Source organism: Coturnix japonica, chromosome 1 (assembly GCF_054131305.1).
Source record: "Coturnix japonica strain WE chromosome 1, WE-NBRP24, whole genome shotgun sequence".
Classification (NCBI taxonomy): domain Eukaryota; kingdom Metazoa; phylum Chordata; class Aves; order Galliformes; family Phasianidae; genus Coturnix; species Coturnix japonica.
The window spans coordinates 142728115-142747191 of record NC_140663.1 but is presented as its reverse complement, the minus strand read 5'-3'; the positions used below and the strand labels follow the sequence as shown (position 1 = coordinate 142747191).

General features: G+C 37.5%; 1 long non-coding RNA gene across 2 annotated transcripts; it reads left to right on the top strand.

The window, feature by feature from the left end:
- The first annotated feature begins 725 nt into the window (after positions 1–725).
- Positions 726–7824, top strand: LOC146762764 (uncharacterized). 2 transcript variants are annotated; one of them, XR_014948447.1, is made up of 3 exons: positions 726–2280; positions 5341–5415; positions 7147–7824. It is a non-coding gene; the product is annotated as an uncharacterized LOC146762764 (long non-coding RNA). The 2 variants fall into 2 exon arrangements; XR_014948446.1 differs by having other exon boundaries at positions 5341–5542.
- The last annotated feature ends 11253 nt before the right edge of the window (positions 7825–19077 follow it).

Sequence of the window (19077 nt, the reverse complement as noted above, 5' to 3'; positions counted from 1 at the left end):
TCCCTGAAGCTTTTCTTTTATCTCAGTATAATCTATGTATTACAGTACAGTAGCACTATTGCTAATGTTATTTTTGCTGTGAAATAGACTGTTCTTGTGTCTCCATCAAGTATGCTTTGCATCTCCCTCTTTAAATATAAAACGACAGAGGAAAAATAGCAGTGTTTATTTTGCTCTTGAATTATGCACTAACCGTTTAGTAAGTTTCTTATGAATTACCATTATGAAAGGATTCCATGTTTAAAAGGAAGCTTATAAGGATATAGGTAAGTGTGAGTGTGGTCTTTTCAGAAGAATGTTTGATTGAAGACCTGTTTTTGGACACAAGGTAAGGAAAAAGATCACTTAACCTCTCTTGAATAAGTGGAGATTAAAGGTTAAAAGCTTTAAAGCTTTAAAATGCATTAGCAACAGAACAGTAAATACAATCCATGGAGACACGGAGGAATTAGCAAAACAAATGTTAAACTAAGAAATGCACTCTAAGATTCACTGGAATCTCCACACTAAGTCTGACTGCTGAGTACATTTAAAAGTTTCACTGGTTGTTTTTAAATTGTCTTTGTATTCCCTATATTAGCTCTAATGGAGATGATACTAAACCTTGCCATGAATTATGCAAGCAAGATTTATGTAGATCTTTCCATGTTTTAGTCTCCCTGGAGTTTTGCTGTTTTAAAAGGTGATTTTTATGATATGCCTCACTTAACCTATTGCACATTGGTTGGAGTTGTACTGCTGATGGTTCAATAATGTAGTCATCATTCAGTTCAAAAAATTTCTGTACAATACTAGGTGAAAAAAATTCACCATTGTCAGTGATGCAATCTTATTATATTGTAGGCATAATATAATTTTATGAGTACACCATCTGTTTAATAACAGTATTTGAAGTTGATATCTGTATTTTAGGTTGTATCATGGATACCCTCAACAGATGGATTGTGGAAATCAATAAACTGATTCTTGCAGCACAGTGAAATCCACAACATGCTGAACACCATGAAGGAAGAGATGTGATCCTAGGCAGAGCACCTGTCTAATTTTAAAATAAGGAAGCCGTGTATCAACAGGAAGCATCTACTTGAGAAAAGGCCAAACAAAATTTAAAAATGGAGTGGTTAACTATTTCACTACTGAAATATACTGAAGCACTTGAAATTCCAAAAGGACTCCCAAACCAAAATGCAGCAGACCCAAACAATGGCAATCAAAATCAATGCCTATACTATGTCTATTACACACTGGGTAAAATCTTACTGTGCTGTGGCCAAAGTCTTGTGCTTGTAGATGCAACAGATTCAACGTTGTCCACATAGTGGGTGTAATACTATCAGAAGTCAATCATGAAATTTTTATCTGCCTCTTTCACGTGAGGACACTGCGTACAGGTAAAAACACAGACATGAGAACATTCAAAGTTCTAAAAACACAGATTATATTCAATATCCTGGGAGAGTAATCATAACATACAATATCAAAATGTGTGGGATATTAGCAATATGTGGTAAATTTTTCCTAGTATGAACAACACCTTTCAAAGATTTGGCTTTCCAGTTAAAGTATAACAAATTGCTCTCATTGGAGAAAGTTCAGATATGAGAGCTTCTTAAGAGTGACTGAACTCATTTTGAACTTTTATTTTCATTTAAAATCTCCATTAAGGAATTTGGGAGGGTGAGCAGAGGAGAAAGGCATTTGTTTAGATTCTGCTTTTAATAAAGTTTTAACACTTTGATATCAGTCTGAGTAGATTCAGCATTCTACATTCCAAACTGAAGAAAGGCAGTTTCTCCTCCTCTTCTTTGCCCAACATTTACTTGTGCTTTTTAAGCAGAGCCTCCAGATCAGCCTAATTATTGTCATTAACAGCAGAGTTTTCTGTGGAACAATATTCCTAGGTTTGGCCCTCCTTCTTCACTCAGTAGTGGATTATCCAATTTCCAGTTATAAGGAGGGCTACCATATTCCCTGCATCCACCGTAAGTACCTTGCGTGTTAGAGACCTACGTGAAAAGAATGGATTCTCCTGGTATTTATCAAGTTACTTTGTAAAATGCCTAAGTACAGGATTCATCTACAATGTCAATTTCTCCATTCAAGCAAGTTCTAGTTCCTTTTATAGTCAACAGATGTCAATAGATACTTTGAGTGTGTGATTCATCCCATCTCAAGATAGATGTCTAAATTAGGTCAGGTGACTCACTCTCTGGAAGTATTTATTCACTATAAAGGGAATCTGAATGACTAACTCCAAGATTTTTGAAGAGATTTTTGAAGGTGAGACAAAACTAACTCTTCACGCTTTGCATCTTCTGACACATAGTCATGATCTTTCTGCTCCTTCAGCTACTTTCACTGTATTTACACACAGATATTTCACAGAGCTTAATACCATTTTCCATCTCTCTCTACTGTGAAATTCAGACTCCAGCTTTCATTTCAGTTCTTCCCATGTAGGAGGAAAGCCTTCAAACCTCACTGATCTTTTCTCTGAACACCTCAGTGACTACACTGTTGTTCCTTACTCATCCGTTATCATGTACGACTTCAGCCTTGATGACAAATTTTATTTCATCTTTTCACACTCTCTCTTTGAGGCATGTTCTTTATAACTTAACTTCAATTCAGACAAAGAAAACTGGGCACAATCTTGTAGTTCTTCACATAATATTTTGAAATGCTATAGAAATTAAAAGTTCCACGAAATCAAAGCATAATTAATAATGAATACAAGTTTGCACTGGACAATACCCTGTTTATGGCAATTCCACACATATGTGGCTTTCTAGCTCTGTTAATTTGGTCCTACCTCCCTCTCTGGCTATGCCGTTATTCATTGGGGAAATCCCAGTGGAATTTGTATTTGTATTTTCAAAAATAAATAATAGGTTTGACTTTTGGCCAAAGCTGTCTTCCAGTAGTGAATGAGAGAGTTGCTGACTGAGAGTCTCTATCTCTCATGTGGTTACATAAATTAGAGTCCTGATCAAAGATGACAAGCATTCTGCTAGCTAGACAAACATTAATCTAGTTAACTCCCCTTCTTCCCACTCCTTCCTGACACAGAGGAAGAAGTGCCTTTGGAGAAAATCTGAGTTGTGTAGGTTGATTTTGTTGTAGCTATTCCATGGCAAAGAGGCTCCAAACACCTCTGGGAGTTTATGGAATTAACAAGCAGAAAACAAACAACCTACATAAAGCATAAAGGGACACCTTTCTTGCTTTCTTTCTTTTACAAAAGACAACTAATAAATTTTACTCTTTATGATCTCTTGGAAAAAAGAATCGCTTTTCACATGGTCACACAAACATTTAAAACTCTGAGGTTCTTATTTTCTTTTCAATAAAACTACCATTAAAAGAATTTTGGCTTCACCTATATGAATAAAATGAGCAATAATGTCAGGCCTGCACTGATAGCACCATGTTGTTTTCAGGTCCTGATCTGAGTGCTCACTGCCTCTGAGTGCTCGATTGTGCCATTGGACATAAATGCTCCTCTTTGTGCTCTTTACCACCTTGCAATGGGTGATGCAGATCCATGTACCACACCCAAGTTCTAATGCAAAACCCAACTGGAAGAGATTGGTCTTTTGAAAAGGAGATTGTTTTATTTTAACAAGCCAAACCACTAAAATCCCAAATAAACTTTTTTTTCCTTTTTTCTTTCTTTCTTTCTTTCTTTCTTTCTTTCTTTCTTTCTTTCTTTCTTTCTTTCTTTCTTTCTTTCTTTCTTTCTTTCTTTCTTTCTTTCTTTCTTTCTTTCTTTCTTTCTTTCTTTCTTTCTTTCTTTCTTTCTTTCTTTCTTTCTTTCTTTCTTTCTTTCCTTCTTTCTTTCCTTCTTTCTTTCCTTCTTTCTTTCCTTCTTTCTTTCCTTCTTTCTTTCCTTCTTTCTTTCCTTCCTTCTTTCCTTCCTTCTTTCCTTCCTTCTTTCCTTCCTTCTTTCCTTCCTTCTTTCTTTCCTTCTTTCTTTCCTTCTTTCTTTCCTTCTTTCTTTCTTTCTTTCTTTCTTTCTTTCTTTCTTTCTTTCTTTCTTTCTTTCTTTCTTTCTTTCTTTCTTTCTTTCTTTCTTTCTTTCTTTCTTTCTTTCTTTCTTTCTTTCTTTCCTTCCTTCCTTCCTTCCTTCCTTCCTTCCTTCCTTCCTTCTTTCTTTCTTTCTTTCTTTCTTTCTTTCTTTCTTTCTTTCTTTCTTTCTTTCTTTCTTTCTTTCTTTCTTTCTTTCTTTCTTTCTTTCTTTCTTTCTTTCTTTCTTTCTTTCTTTCTTTCTTTCTTTCTTTCATTTTCTTTCTTTCTTTCTTTCTTTCTTTCTTTCTTTCTTTCTTTCTTTCTTTCTTTCTTTCTTTCTTTCTTTCTTTCTTTCATTTTCTTTCTTTCTTTCATTTTCTTTCTTTCTTTCTTTTTTTTTCTCTGTAGAAAATAAACTTATTTGAGCAACAAATTTAACTGCCACATTTAGGATTAGATTCTTACCTTTTTGTTTGTATTTGGTAGCAGTTTGCTCAGCTACTTAGCTGATGCTGTTATTCAGGATGCATCTCCCATACTAAATAGTTTGTTGCAACTCACAAGGCAGAGAGCACCTGGAGATGAAGTCTCCTGAAGTCTTTTATTAATCAAGCATGAGTGTTTATTGCTTCACTCCCTTTAAGGGTCCCATAAAATACTTATCATGGTCTCCACACAGCAGCTGTTTTCATTGCCCATTTAAATAATGAAGTGATGCTGGTGCTTTGTAAAAGCTTGAAACTAAAAAGGCTGCATCCTACCCTGTTTGTCACATATTTCTATTTGACCCAAGTTAATACGTAACCTTTCAATGAGGGAAAACTTTAGATTTGATTTTATTTTTTTATGCTAAGGGATTGTTTTGAAGGTTCCATATACAGTTGACTTCAGAAATGAAAGACTATTGTTTTTGATCTGGAAAGAGTTTATATAAGGGATAAGGAAGGGAAAATATTCTTAAAAACACAACCCCCTCCTCAAAGTTGTGTATCTTGGACCAGAGGAAACACAATCAAAATTGTCTGTTTTGATAAACCAAAAAAATAAAAGCAAGACAAAGCTTGAAGGAGTTGTCTAATTTAATAACTCATTAGAGTTGTTATGTAAAACTGAGAGATGTCAACAACAAATATTGTTTTTACACAGAAATTTTATAGACATTATGTTTTTAAAATATAAGGTACATTTCCTACATTTCAAAGTGATTTAGGTTGTGCAAAATAAAAACAAAAGAACAAAATCCAAACACTCAAATTTTTTCATTCTTTCACTCTGAAATATTGCTGTGGTTAACTATATTTTCTCTGTTCCATTTTATGCATCTCTCTACAGGGCTTGGAAGGGACCTCAAGAGATCATTGAGTCCAACCACTGGTCAAAGCAAGCTCCCTAGACTAGGTTGCACAGGTGGGCATCCACATGGGTAGTGAGTATCTCCAGATGGAGGCTCCACAACCTGTATGGGCAGGCTGTTCCAGTGCTCCATCATTCTTACCATAAGGAAGTTCTTTTGTATCATCATATTTTTATAAAGGTGAGTAATTGCACTACCAACATCTCTGCTGCCACAAGCAGCTGTTTTATCTCAATTGGAAGTTGTATCTTTTTATTTGAACCCTGAAAATTGCTATCTAAAAGCCCACACTCATTATCTCCTCATTTACAAGTGTAACAAAGTTTCACAGATCCCTGTTGTCAAGAGTTTCAGATTTCTGTTTAGAAGTTCTGCTGTTGATGACAAACTTGGAAAGCACCTCAGTGCCGATGGAGTGGAAAACCTTCTTTGTGTTGTTCATTCAGGTTACAGTCACATGTCAGCCCATACACATCCTCAGTTGTCTTTGGTGCTATAATATTAATTTATGGATACTAGATGGTTTGCTGCTTTCTTCTCCATCCTTAATAGAGAAGACAGAGATACTACTCTACTACCAATTCCTCACCTCTTCCTATTTTTATGGAGAGACATAAAATCACAGGATAATTTTGGCAGGACGTGACAGCTGAACGTCTTCTTATCCAGTCCACTGCTCAAAGCAGAACTGGCTTTGAATTTATACTATGGTGCTCAGGGACTTTCTCAGTCAATGACAATAGACCACGGTGTTAATTCCACATGGCAGGCTGTCCTTTACTTCCTTCCCTGTATTCAGAATTAATTTCCCCTTAATTTTATCCTAATATGTATATATTTATGTATATATATTGTTTCATTACCAGTAACCAAATAAAAAGAGGACCTTGCTGTCCTTTATTTTTTATGTAGAATTCTTATTACCTCAATTCCTTTTAAGTAATGAACATACATGTTTAAGTTTCATTTATCAAATGAAAATGCTACCAATTTCTGATATATTTTGGAATCCAAAGTATGTTTTTTATTAGATGGTAAACACAATTAACTTATTTATAGTAATAGATAGGATGAGTTATTTAGAAAGCTCAGCTTTCAAAATTGACTATCACTCACTTTAATATAAAAGTAAATAAATCAGTTTTACCAGCACCATGGACTGTCATAATCTGTTTGTCACTTTCATACTTATGACATACAGCTTCACTTGGAAAAGGTTGGTGTATGAAAAATCTATGTTGCTCTCCTAAGAGCATACTATAAGGACAGCCAAACTACATTCGAACACAGGTCCTTCTACCACATTACCCTATCACAGACAATAGCCAATTAGAAAAAAAAGAATCTGGAGAAAAACTGTAAAGAAGAGATAGTCATTCATGTTGACAGATGGCAGAAAGATCTTTTGGAAAGTGCTGGAAAGTACCAGAGTTTTTTATTTGGTAAGTACAGGCATTGTGGAATTTATTGGGTAAGAAGGCAGCCAAATATAAGCAGAGAAGAAGCAGAAAGAAAGAATACTTTATACATTTTGCAATTGGGAATAGCCATGTTTGTTATTACAGGGCAAAACCAAATCAGAGGATGGACTGCTCCGGTAAATCCCACTCTCCTTCTAAAAAGCACTTCCCTCATTTAAGCACTTCCCCACTTAGTATATAGTGTCATCTACTGCTGCATAATACTCAACTTATTTCTTGTGTAGAAGGTACATTTTATAAGTTGCTTTTTAATTTGGCTTTTTTTTTTTTTTTTCCTCTTTTCTTTTTTAATCTCCTCTCAAGGACCTACATCAGTTCCTGCTTAAGCCAAAGAGATACATTGCTCCAGAAGTACTAATAACTGAATTTTTTTCCATCAATCAAAATGCTTCAAGAGTGACTGAAGTGCACATGTCTCCTCAACATCATTTTAATTATTCCTTGCTTTATTTATTATTTAAATAGTTAATGATTATATGCTGAAACAAATACATTTTTCATGTTCTGTGGAATCAATGTCTCCTTCAAAAAGCATGCCAACTAAAATGTCTACCTGCAGCTTTCTATGCCACAAGTGTACTTGTTTCTGAGGTAAAATTCTGAATGCCTTTGGTATACTATTAGGTTATGGTAAGTAAGTACTGCTTTGTTTAGAAAAAAACTATTTTTGAAGAGACTAGAAAACTCTTAATCAGAGAAAGAAGCCAGCTTTTGTATTTCTTCTAATATTTGCTTTTCATGGATTCTTTCCCAGTAGCTTGGTTATAATTTATGGGATACTTTATGTCTTTGCTTTACATTCCAGAAACAGAAAGTTGATATAAACCAGATTGAGTTATCAAAAATATTTTTTTCTACTTTTCTTGCATAAACACAAATAGTCAAGAATTTAGTATAAATTGCAAATGATTGCAGTAGATTTTTAGAGTATTTATTTTTTTAATTGCTTTGAAGTCTAGATATTTATAAGCAATACCTCGAGTGAGCCAAAGACTCTATCATTAACTCTAATAAATTCAAATTTATTAAGCTAACTCACTAACAGTATTTAGTATGAGAGTTCTATTTGACTCAGGATAATTCTAAGAAGGAACTCAGCATTTTTATGGAAGGGACAGCTGAAACAGCAAACTGTTCAGCCAAAATAAGGCTATTAGCAAGTTACTAGCATATGCTGGTAGGCCTGGCTGTGCTCACAGTGTGTCTGCAGAGCACAACAAGCTGTGCAGTATAGATACCAAGTTTTAAGCATTGTAGCCATGCTAACATCCTGCTCTCAGCAGATTAGTGAGCATGGATATTACTTGCTGTTGCTGTCTTGTGTCATGAGGACATGTCTGTGGGGCAGAGGGACTACAGTAATGTGTCTGTGTATGACAGTGTGAGAAATACCTCAGGGAGAAAAAGGAAATAGAGAAAAACATAAAAATTGCCAGAAGTGTGTCCTTCACTAAAATTCCCATGAAATGCCTGGCAGATATGCTCAGGATGGAAGGGGTGCAAACATTATTTTCCAAGTGTAGGAAACATCAGCCTGAGCACTTGCCAAATAGGGGAGTGAAGCAGGTGGCTGTGCCTATCACCAATTCCTCATTAAATACAACAAAGTGGCAAAATTTCCAAAATTGTCAAATCAAATCTTTGGAAACAGAAATGAGAGGGTACCATCAAAGAAAAGCTGTTAGTTCAGCTTATTCTACATCCTGCTAGCTGCATTTGGTAGAATTTTGACAAAGAAAATATTTCCAACTACTCCTCACTGGACTACTTACATTATTTAATTTTTTAGCTAGTAATCACAATGGAGTCACCCTTTTCACTTATCCATTTTGACAGCTGTGAATTCATTCAGTGGAGGACGGCAGAATAAAACATGCACACAATGCTGATTAGAACAGAGCTCAGCCCTGTAACACTGTGGTTGTTCTTTCTGGTAATTAATCTTTCTGTAAAACAAATTAGTGTGCATGTGTTTCTCCTTCAGGCCTATGTGCTCTCTGTGATGCTATGCCTGCCTCCTCATGATGGCCTGGTAGTATCATAGAAAGCTTTTAACACATGGTTTAAGCTTCATCTGAAAGTCTGTCTAGGTAGCCAGAGCAACTTGGTTTGGGTTTGTGATATTCACATCCACATGGCCATACTGAAGCCATCTCCTGAGGTGTGATGGAATGGTGGTCAGTGATCTCTGAATTCCTTGACTACCTTTGCAAGGAGCAATCTACACCAAATGTTCATTCACCTCCACACAAGTTGCTTCCAATCAGTATGAGTTGGCAGTTCAAATGGTGCAGGAGCACACTCTGCATATGGGGCCAAACACACACATTCATAAATTACTGATAATTACTGTATGTCCCCTTCCCACATAATCCAGCTCTTATACTGTCCAGAAGAGCAGTGTCTCACAGAGAAATTGGTTTTGGAAACAGATCTGTGGTGCCCATGAGTTAGCAACACTGCAGGACTTACTGTTACATATTTTAAAAAGAAAAGGCAAATCCTTTTATTTGAATAGACACTTTTTTGCTATTAAAAAAAGAAAGTAGTGATGGCATGGGAAATACAAATCTTTCTTCCAAATTATGGCAAAGAGGGGAGCCCTTCATTTCCCTCCCTCCAGACTCACTGATTCAGTTCAAGGAAGTGATGAACTGCAGCCTCCAGGTCCTCAATTGCCTCATTCCTTCTGCTGGCCTTACAGAGAGAGATTTCACTCTTCCTCCATGGGAGGCAGGTCTCACTAACAATCAATCACCTAAAAATTAAAAACAAAATGTAAATAACATATCTTGTCTCTCTGCAGTCAGCGGAAAGAATGAGATTCCTATGGAGGGCAGCTCATGCTACCTATCTTAGACAATTATTGTGGAATAAGATGAATTGCCACTTCCTTATTGACTTCCCCAAAGACGAATGAGGTGACAAGTTTAGATAAGACAGTTCTCCTTTAGATGACACAAGTAAGAAGAGGAATCTTACCTCACCAGAATCGTGGCCTCCAGCAACCATATATTTTCTAAAACACATCTCTTCAGCTATCTATGACAGAATATGTTTCTTTTCCTGGTGCAAGTCAAATGCTTTCAGAATCACTGGTATCCTAACTGTATACTACTTCAGCAATGCAGGATGAACATTCACTGGAATTTCATGATCAGCATCCAGGACACAGTCTTCATATTAATATATTTTTAGTATGAATTTTCTGTTGTCTTCTGTGTGTAACGCTAGTATAGCAATTTAGAAATACATGCTTTGAATGTCTATTTTTTGTTCAGTATTTCCCTCACAGATCTGTTATAACTCATGTGCATGTGACTATATGCCACATAACTATATGTCACATGACTATATGTGTGTATAAAAATATATGTGTACAAAGTATAGATGGTACGTGAATGAGCGCCCTCCGCAAATGCCTTACTATGTTCCCAGTAGGAGAGATCACTGCTTCATCTTGCGCAAACAGTAATATAAGCTGAAACTATAAAGGTTAATGATTTCTTGCCATAAAAAGTTCAGATAGTAAAAGCTGCTTTTCTTGCAGCAATATCTGTTAGTAAGAACCTGCACAATTTTTGAGAATGGAATTGAAATTGTACTGATAAGGAATTGTTTTGTTTCTGAGTAGTCAGAAATATCAGCAGGCAGAGGAAAAGCTACTCCATGGAAAATGCTGGCTTGGTTTTCTGATGTTAAAATTGCCAGTAATTCCCCATTTCAAGACTTGCAGTGTCAAAAGGGAAGAGCTTCCTAGAAGTGAATATCTAGCAGCACAGCTAATAAGTATTGCTTTGCTCTTTGTGATGCCTGCCAGGTTTTCAACAGTACTTGAAAGGCCAAGCAGGTTTTTTAGATTAAGCGGGGCCAATATAAGGTTTGGAAATTCCATCATTTTCTTCAGATGCCTTTTTTTTTTTTTTTTTTTTTTTAAATCTGCCTAAGTGGATAAGTTGCGTCCAGTGTACTTTCCTAGCATGAGATTTTCTTAGTGGCAACCACATACAATTGGGATTTGAGAAGCTTTCATGAACATTACAGCCAAGGATAGATTGGAGGGAAATTCCCACTGCTATTTCCCTGGGCAGCACATGATATATTATTGGATGACTTGTGCTTTCTAAACAGGATTATGGTTAACTGTAATTAATCAGCTTCCATCACCTTTGGGTAAGAGCTCTGTAAGTCTGGAGAACAGTATCTTGTGAATATGCATTCAGGGACATTTCAAATGCTTGTTATTGATCCAGGGGCTGTTAAGAGCTAATCTTTACATATTTTGACACAATAATGGCTTGTGATGTAATCTATACTCAGGAATTTTTGCATGATGGTTTGTGTTGTCCAGGAACTTCTCACAGTATGGATTTTTATAATATATTTTAAAGGGTAACTTACAGTTATTTCCACTTCAGTGAATGCAGATGCCATAGGTTACATTTCTGGGGAAGGAAAACAAACAGAATACACATCTTTTCCACTGACCAAGAAGTCAGTGACTCATCTTGGAATATTCTGCAGTTGAGTTAAAATTCCTCTGCTTTAAAATATGTAAAATTGCACCTCCTTCCAGTTACATAGCTACACACAGAATAGATGGGTTTTCTTCTGTTTCAGCTGCCAAATGTTGCAAAGAACAGCACAGCAGCATTCTCCATTACTAATAAACAGAATTTAACCTACACAGTGTAGGAACTCTGGGAGATATCCTATATTTAGGCTGTATACCACTTTCCATTATAAAAAAGTCTTGTGACCTTTTTATGAGAAGCTATAATGCCTCCTTTGTATATAGTAGACTTTGACTTTTGGCAAGGGAAAGAAATGCCTTTTCTGGGGAACCAGCTGACTTACATGCTACGGACATTTCCTACTTTCCAACCAGTTGAGCTCCTCAGAAATATATTGGCTGCTTGGCAAAACAATAACAACCTGAATAGCTGACCTAAAGCTGGGGTGATGCCACCAGTGATGCTGCATCAGCCGGTGCTGCACTGAGAATGCCTGGGAGCTGCCAGTGGGAAGGGAGCCAGGCTGCAGCCCTACCAGCTAAGCACAGCACACTTACCCTTCCCGTAGCCCATCCTCCTTCCAGGAATCCCACACGGGCAGGCATGCCTGCAGCTCTGAGGTGGGAGAGGGAATAGACTTAACACTCCAGATTATTCATGATTTTTTCTCAGGTTTAGAACACTGTGTAATTGCCCATGGCAGTGATTAAAACCTAACCTAACAAAATTCAGGAGTCAAATTCTCAAACATGCAAAACCACAGCCACTGATTTATACGAAGAACTAAATGACCCAAGTTATTTAAAGATATTCAGGCAGGCTTTGTCACTTGGCTGAGCAATTCAGTAACTCCAGAAAGAACATTATTTAAGATTAGTGCCACAATAATTCTCAATTAGTTCACTTGTACATAATGAACCAATAAACTATATGATTGCATGTTTATTTTTATGTCTGAGTTCTCTGCAAGCAGAGTCAAAGATAAACATACCATTTACATACACCTTCCCAATCAACAGTCTCGTGGCCCTTTACATGTGAGAATTGGAGGAATCTAACAATAGCCCTGGGAGGTAGGCCAGCTTTGTTATCCTAAAATTACAGGTGAGGAAACAGAAGCACCAACAGTTCAAGTGACTTACACATGGTCCAAGCCAGGAACATGAGCCAGGAAGCAAACCTGCCATTGATTTAAGGTGGGTGTGCCTCCAACTGATTACAAATCCTGTTGCACCTGCCTATGCCTGGGGTGCTTGGCTTTATGTTTTCTGATCCTGATTCTGTGGGGCTAAACCGCAAGATCATTCCTTAACATTTGAATGATAAAGAACAGCAAGAGGAAGGATTTTCTGGTGGTTAGGGCACTAGCCAAAGTCTTTACAGGACCTGAGTCCAACACTTTTTTTCAACACAGTTCCTGGCAGAAATCCTCAAGAGGATGTAGGTGCCTCAGCTGGGAATGGGCCTATGTGGCAAACTTGCACTGAGCCCTGGGTACCTAAGCAGCATGGATAATCCTGCTAGAAAAGCCTCCTACATAAATGCCTTTGTCTGGTTCTTTTTCAGTCCATGCCAGAGTCACTAGAGAGACGATCTGCTTTCCCCCTTCTCTTGGGTTCCCCTGTCCCTCTGGATGCTGTGGCTCCTATGTCACTTGTGTCTGTCAGTGCATGGAATATATGTTCAGTATGGGCACTATGTAATTCCAGACGTGGCACAGCTTGAATGACAGGCAGCAATTTGCTAGAAGGCAAAGATGTGTCTGTGGAAGAAAAAGGGAGGAGACATTCCATTTGCTCTCGTTATTTTTTTAGTTGCTGAGGAAAGTGTTATTTGCTAATTAGCAGCACAGTTCTGTGCTGTATTTCACAACTTCCCTGTATTTACTTTCATGATAACTTTCTTGAATCACATCCTAATGCTTTACTACACACTAACACAATACTGTGATTCTTTTCTGTGCTTTCCCTCAGTAAAACAGATGAGTGAAGAAAAAGACAGAACACTATTCTCAAATCCATATGAGATAGATTAGGTTCTTAATCCAACAATTATGTTGAAGTTACAAGTTTAGGGATCATGGAAACCCTAATGAGAATTTTGGCTATATTTATTGTTCCAATGAGACTTGATCTCCTTCTTAATGGGAGCTTGGCTTTTGATCCCAGTTTGGTTATGGAATCCATTGAAGTTCCTGCAGATTTCAAATGAGCACGGATTTGAATCTTTGAGTTTATCCCACCCTAAGCAGCGATACTAATTTCATGCTTCAGGCATCCTTTCAATTCAGTATAGAAAAATGGAATGTTTGTGACTTACAAAGAGAAAACTGTGGTATCAAAGGGCACTTAAATTTGTCCATTGTTTTTGCAGTTAAAAGAAAGAAATAGTCACAGATGTAAATGTTCAAAAATGCATTATCACACAGAAACGAGCCATTGTGAAAATGTGTTCTTTACTATTTGGAGCACCTTGATCTCCTTTGGCACAAAGAGAAAGATAAATTACTGGTTTATTTTCCTGTTTGAGAAATAAAACAATCAAACAAACAAAAAATTGTGCTTTGGTTTGAGATTCTGTGTGTTTGAGAATTTGTTGTAAACACATATGTTAATTATTCAGATCTGAACGTACTAAGATTTTTATGACTTACACCAACTGACAATCATTTAAGAGCATTTGTATCATACAGTAGTGGCAAAATTCCTTTGGCTCTGTGTGGGGTGAAATGATTTGTGGAGTCTGGTTGTACTGTGTGCAATGTCTCTGGTGTACAGAGTAACCAAATGATAACTGGAGATTATTATTGTATTGGATTTATGTAAGTAAGTAAGACATAAATGCATCAGAACAGGTCTTCCAAAATAGGTACGTAAGTCATGGAAGTAGATCCTGAATGTACTTTGCTGCAGGATGAATATAACTAGATCAAAACATCCATGCAATGAAATTCTTTGGAAAGGGTGAACTACATATGCAAGGTGCTATGAGATGCTGAAATATGACTGTTTCAGCACGCATGTATATTTGCAGTATAAGTCCTTGGAGGACATAACAAGTGCCAGGCTTTTTTATTTTAAGACTTCAAAACATTTTATATAATGTTTACACTGTAATTTCAGCATAGTCATAGTCAGAAAAAGAACACCATGAACTTTACACATAAATCATATTTCAAATGCACTTATTTGATAAGCTGTACATGTATGGAAGTTCCACAGAGCTGCAATTGTTTGTGCTTGCCTCCCAGCCCAATGAGTGAGTACTTCGCTATCCCACTTTTATCTCTGTGCCGATTATCACACTGTGTTACAGCACAGAATGGGAAGACATACTGATAACATGACCTTTACTGAGGAAGTGTAGTACTGTGGAAAAGTATTTCTTGAGAAGGCCTAGGATGCTTCATAGATGTGCACTCTGAGGTGCCCACCCTGGCAAACAGCGCTGGCGGTGCTCTGTGCCAAGCAGCAGAAGGGGCAACGTTCCAAGCAGCCCTTGGTTTAGGTAACAATGGCTGGCTGGTGCACATGGGCATGTATATGGAGAGCAAGAGGGATGGACTGTTGGACTTTGTGGGGGCTATTTAGGAAACTCTAAGTCCTGAGCCCCCTCAACAATATTAATGTAAATGATTAAAAAGTACACTGTTTATTGCATTTGACTTCTCAACTCTGAGGGATCTGAACTAGATAACCTTTAAAGTTCAATCTAACCTGAAAGAAATAATAGTGGTATGTGTTCTCAAATACAGAAAGCATAGCATCGTAGAATTACTGGCTGGAAAACACCTCCAAGATCTTCTAGACCAACTGTCCACTTATCACCAATATTTCCCACTAAACCAAGGCCTTCAGTACAGTATCTAAATGCTTCTTGAACACCTCCAGGGACAGTGACTCCACCACCTCCCTGAGCAGCCTGTTACAGCACCTGACCTCTCTTTTGGAGAAGAAATCATTCCTAACACTCAACCGGAATCTCCCCTGGTACAACTTGAGGTTGTCCTAGTCCTACTGCTAGTTACATAGCAGAACAGGCTGACCCCTACCTCATCACAATCTCCCTTCAGGCAGTTGTAGAGAGTTCTAAAGTCACTCCTGAGCCTCCTCTTTTCCAGACTGAACAATCCCAGCTCCCTCAGCCCCTCCCCATAGGACTTGTGCTCCAGATCCCTCACCAGCTTCACTGACATTCTCTGGACATGCTCCAAAGGGTGCAGATTTCAGACACGAGGAACAACTGAAAATAGCTTGTATTTAGCTGATCACAAAATTTTGGTAGATTTCCCTAAATATTTAAAGTACACTGAGAAATTCCAAGTTGTGTTTTAGTGTAATGCTAACAACATATTTTTTGTTAATGAGCTGCTGCATATCATTCCCTCATGAAGTTTGCATTTCTTTTATATGCCACATTATGACTGAAGAGTACTTGTTTTATTTCTCTGTCATATAGGCCTGATGGAAGCCATATATGCCATATAGTTCATACAGCAAGGAAATATTTAAGATAGCCCATGGCACTTTTCATTTATCTGAAACAATTTTACAACCCAAAATATCTCAGAATTATAGATTAATTCCATGTTCTTAAAAATCCAGAGACCTTCTGGAGACCCTGAAACTGAGATAGATGATAGGAGAACAAATTAGAAAAATGAGAGGAAAATGACCAAATCCTTCTCTTGAAGTGACTGATGTTCAGCAGTCAAAGAGTTTGACCCAGATGTGTGGACCTTCTCTATAATGACAATTTTGTTACTATTTAGTTGGGAAAAAAAATCTGTAACATTCTGATTTGACGGTGTAGCTGGCAAAAGATTAGAAAGTTTGTGTTCCTCACTCCTCTGTGTGTCAGAGTGATGTTCTGACTCAGAGGAGTATTTATAGAGTGATAAAGAGGTAGACAGCAGAGAAAAATACTAAAGTGAAAATCATCTGTAGAATGGTAGAACTCCTAATGCCTTCTGTCTGTCCCCTTGCTTGGGAATCTTCCTTTGGAAAGCTGCTGCATCGTGTCATGCACATGTCCAGCTATTTTTAGGTTCGCAACAGGCTGTTTACTGGGGATTTGAAGTCTGGCAGTCCAGATACTCTAGACACAGTTGGAATGCTCTTGCTCACACACTCATGCTTCCCTGCAGGTTACACTTGGAATTGAAACTGCGATGTGGCTCTGTCATTCAAACTTTACTGTGTCTGGCACTGGATATAAAAAATAAGTCGTGATGAAATAGAGCACTATGGTTTTAATTTAAACTACTTAATACCGGGAATATTCATGGACAATTTATTGGCCACGGGCAATGGGCAAGTGAAAAGTTTTAGTTTAGTCTGGAATAATGTTTTTTTTTTTGTTTGTTTTGTTTTTTTTTCCTGATTTTATAACATCTCTTCCTTTCAAAATAATATTTCAACCATCTATATTCCATATTTAGCAAATTCTTCATGAAAGATGGTATTCCTTCCCTCCTCACGCATGGATTTCAGTGAATTTCTCATCCTCCATTACATGTAATGTTATACCTATCTGCATGATCAGTACATATAAACTGACAAGACTGGCATAACAAGACATTCTAAGTTCAGATGTACTTATCACCATTATAGCTTTATTGCTTTAAAAAAATAACTATATCCAGTGATTTCAAAATTCCTTTAAAAATAAAGTGCGAGGCATTTGTGACATCAAATATATAAAACCTGTTCACAGCATTTTTTACATTTTATTTTTATAAATTCCATTTACTGTGTATTTTTGCAAGTTATCAAAATAGTTGTTTTCAAAGGCTTCTCCTTCCTTCCTTCCTTCCTTCCTTCCTTCCTTCCTTCCTTCCTTCCTTCCTTCCTTCCTTCCTTCCTTCCTTCCTTCCTTCCTTCCTTCCTTCCTTCCTTCCTTCCTTCCTTCCTTCCTTCCTTCCTTCCTTCCTTCCTTCCTTCCTTCCTTCCTTCCTTCCTTCCTTCCTTCCTTCCTTCCTTCCTTCCTTCCTTCCTTCCTTCCTTCCTTCCTTCCTTCCTTCCTTCCTTCCTTCCTTCCTTCCTTCCTTCCTTCCTTCCTTCCTTCCTTCCTTCCTTCCTTCCTTCCTTCCTTCCTTCCTTCCTTCCTTCCTTCCTTCCTTCTTATTTTAAATTTTCTGCATTTCCTTGCTATGGAAGTGCGATTTCTAGAGCATCCTGAATCCAGTGTATGGAGGAAAGCAATTAATCTCACTCAATTAGACACTACATAGAAAAGGAGATATAGACAAACACTTTTTTCATTATATATGTATAGGTATTCTGTATCTATTTTTCTATCAGCATGTTTCTATTAATTCATTTCCAAATTAAATTCACTTCCAAAATGTATTCCATATACAGCTTTAACATTTGTAAGTGTAATTTGGTTCAGCAAACACTACAATGAAGGAAAAATATTTTTTTCTATTTATTCCTTTTGGATTTTCACCCAGAAATACAAAACAATCACAATGTTATTATTACCAGTCAAATACTCTGCCTTAAATTCTGTCATCGCTGTGTGATATAAGCTGGAAGCAAATGGAAGGTTAATCTTGGTTTTAGAGAGACCAAAGAAACATACAGGTATACTTGGTACCAAAACACAGAAATTTTAAACCTGAAACCTTACAGAGAGGTCAACAGGAATTTGGCTTCTGAATATCTTTGAGGATCTGGTCTTGGGGAAGTAAAATTGGAGCTCTTTATCTCAAAGTTAGGCCTGAGGCCATTCTTCTGATTCATAGAAATCCCTCGCTCCCTTGATGCCAGTCTCCTAACAGGGGCTGTGACTCTTCATTAGCTCTGATATTAAAAATAATTATACACTGTGAATGCCTGAATGTAAGTTTAAGGTCCAATCTCACTACTGCCCAAAAATATTGGTATTTTTTCTCTGTTCCTGTAATATCACCTCTGCCAGAGGCAATGGGCAGGGTGGGAGCACATTTACTTTGCTTTGTTTCCCCTCCAACTTGAACTCTGTGTTGTGAAACACAATCAGTCTGGCCATGGTCTACACAGCTGAGCTTTCCTTCCATGCAGGAACATTCCTCTGAAAGCAGTAAGCATTTAAGATGATGTAAGGGGGTTTTTGACCCTCTGTGGGTAATATTGACTGGCAAAATGAGCACTGAGAAGAACCTGACCATTTATGACCAGCCACAAAGCCAAGAGGAAAAAGCATGCTGGAGAATATTCTCTACTAGGTGGATGCAAATAGATTTAGCATGCTAGCACTTGTACAGTATTGCTATCTCTTAGATACTCATTTACTGAGCATAGAGGACCTCCATGTGTAGTGTATAAGGTGAAGTATCACTTTGTGGTAATGGAATTTCTTCTCCTCCTCACCACACATCTCACATTGGAAACTCATTGCTTTGTGTTCCTTCATCCAGTAACTTCAGCTTGTTCAGTTTCAACCTGTGCCTCCTTCCCCACGTACTGATAGCAACCTTGGCCCATGGCCTTACAGCACACTGCACTTCATGAGCTAACTACCCAAGAATTTTGTCAGATTTTTGATCAGCCTTTGCACCTTGCCCCAATTTCTCTGTTGTCACAGCTACATTGATAGCTTTGCCTGAGCTAATGAGCAGTTCTGGTATGTTTACCTGAGCTTTAGCTCCTGACAGATATCTTCTGTGCGTTCCTCAGTGCTTCCTTCCTCACTTCACGTGTATCATGCAGAGTCCCCAGTAGGCAGGCAGACAGCT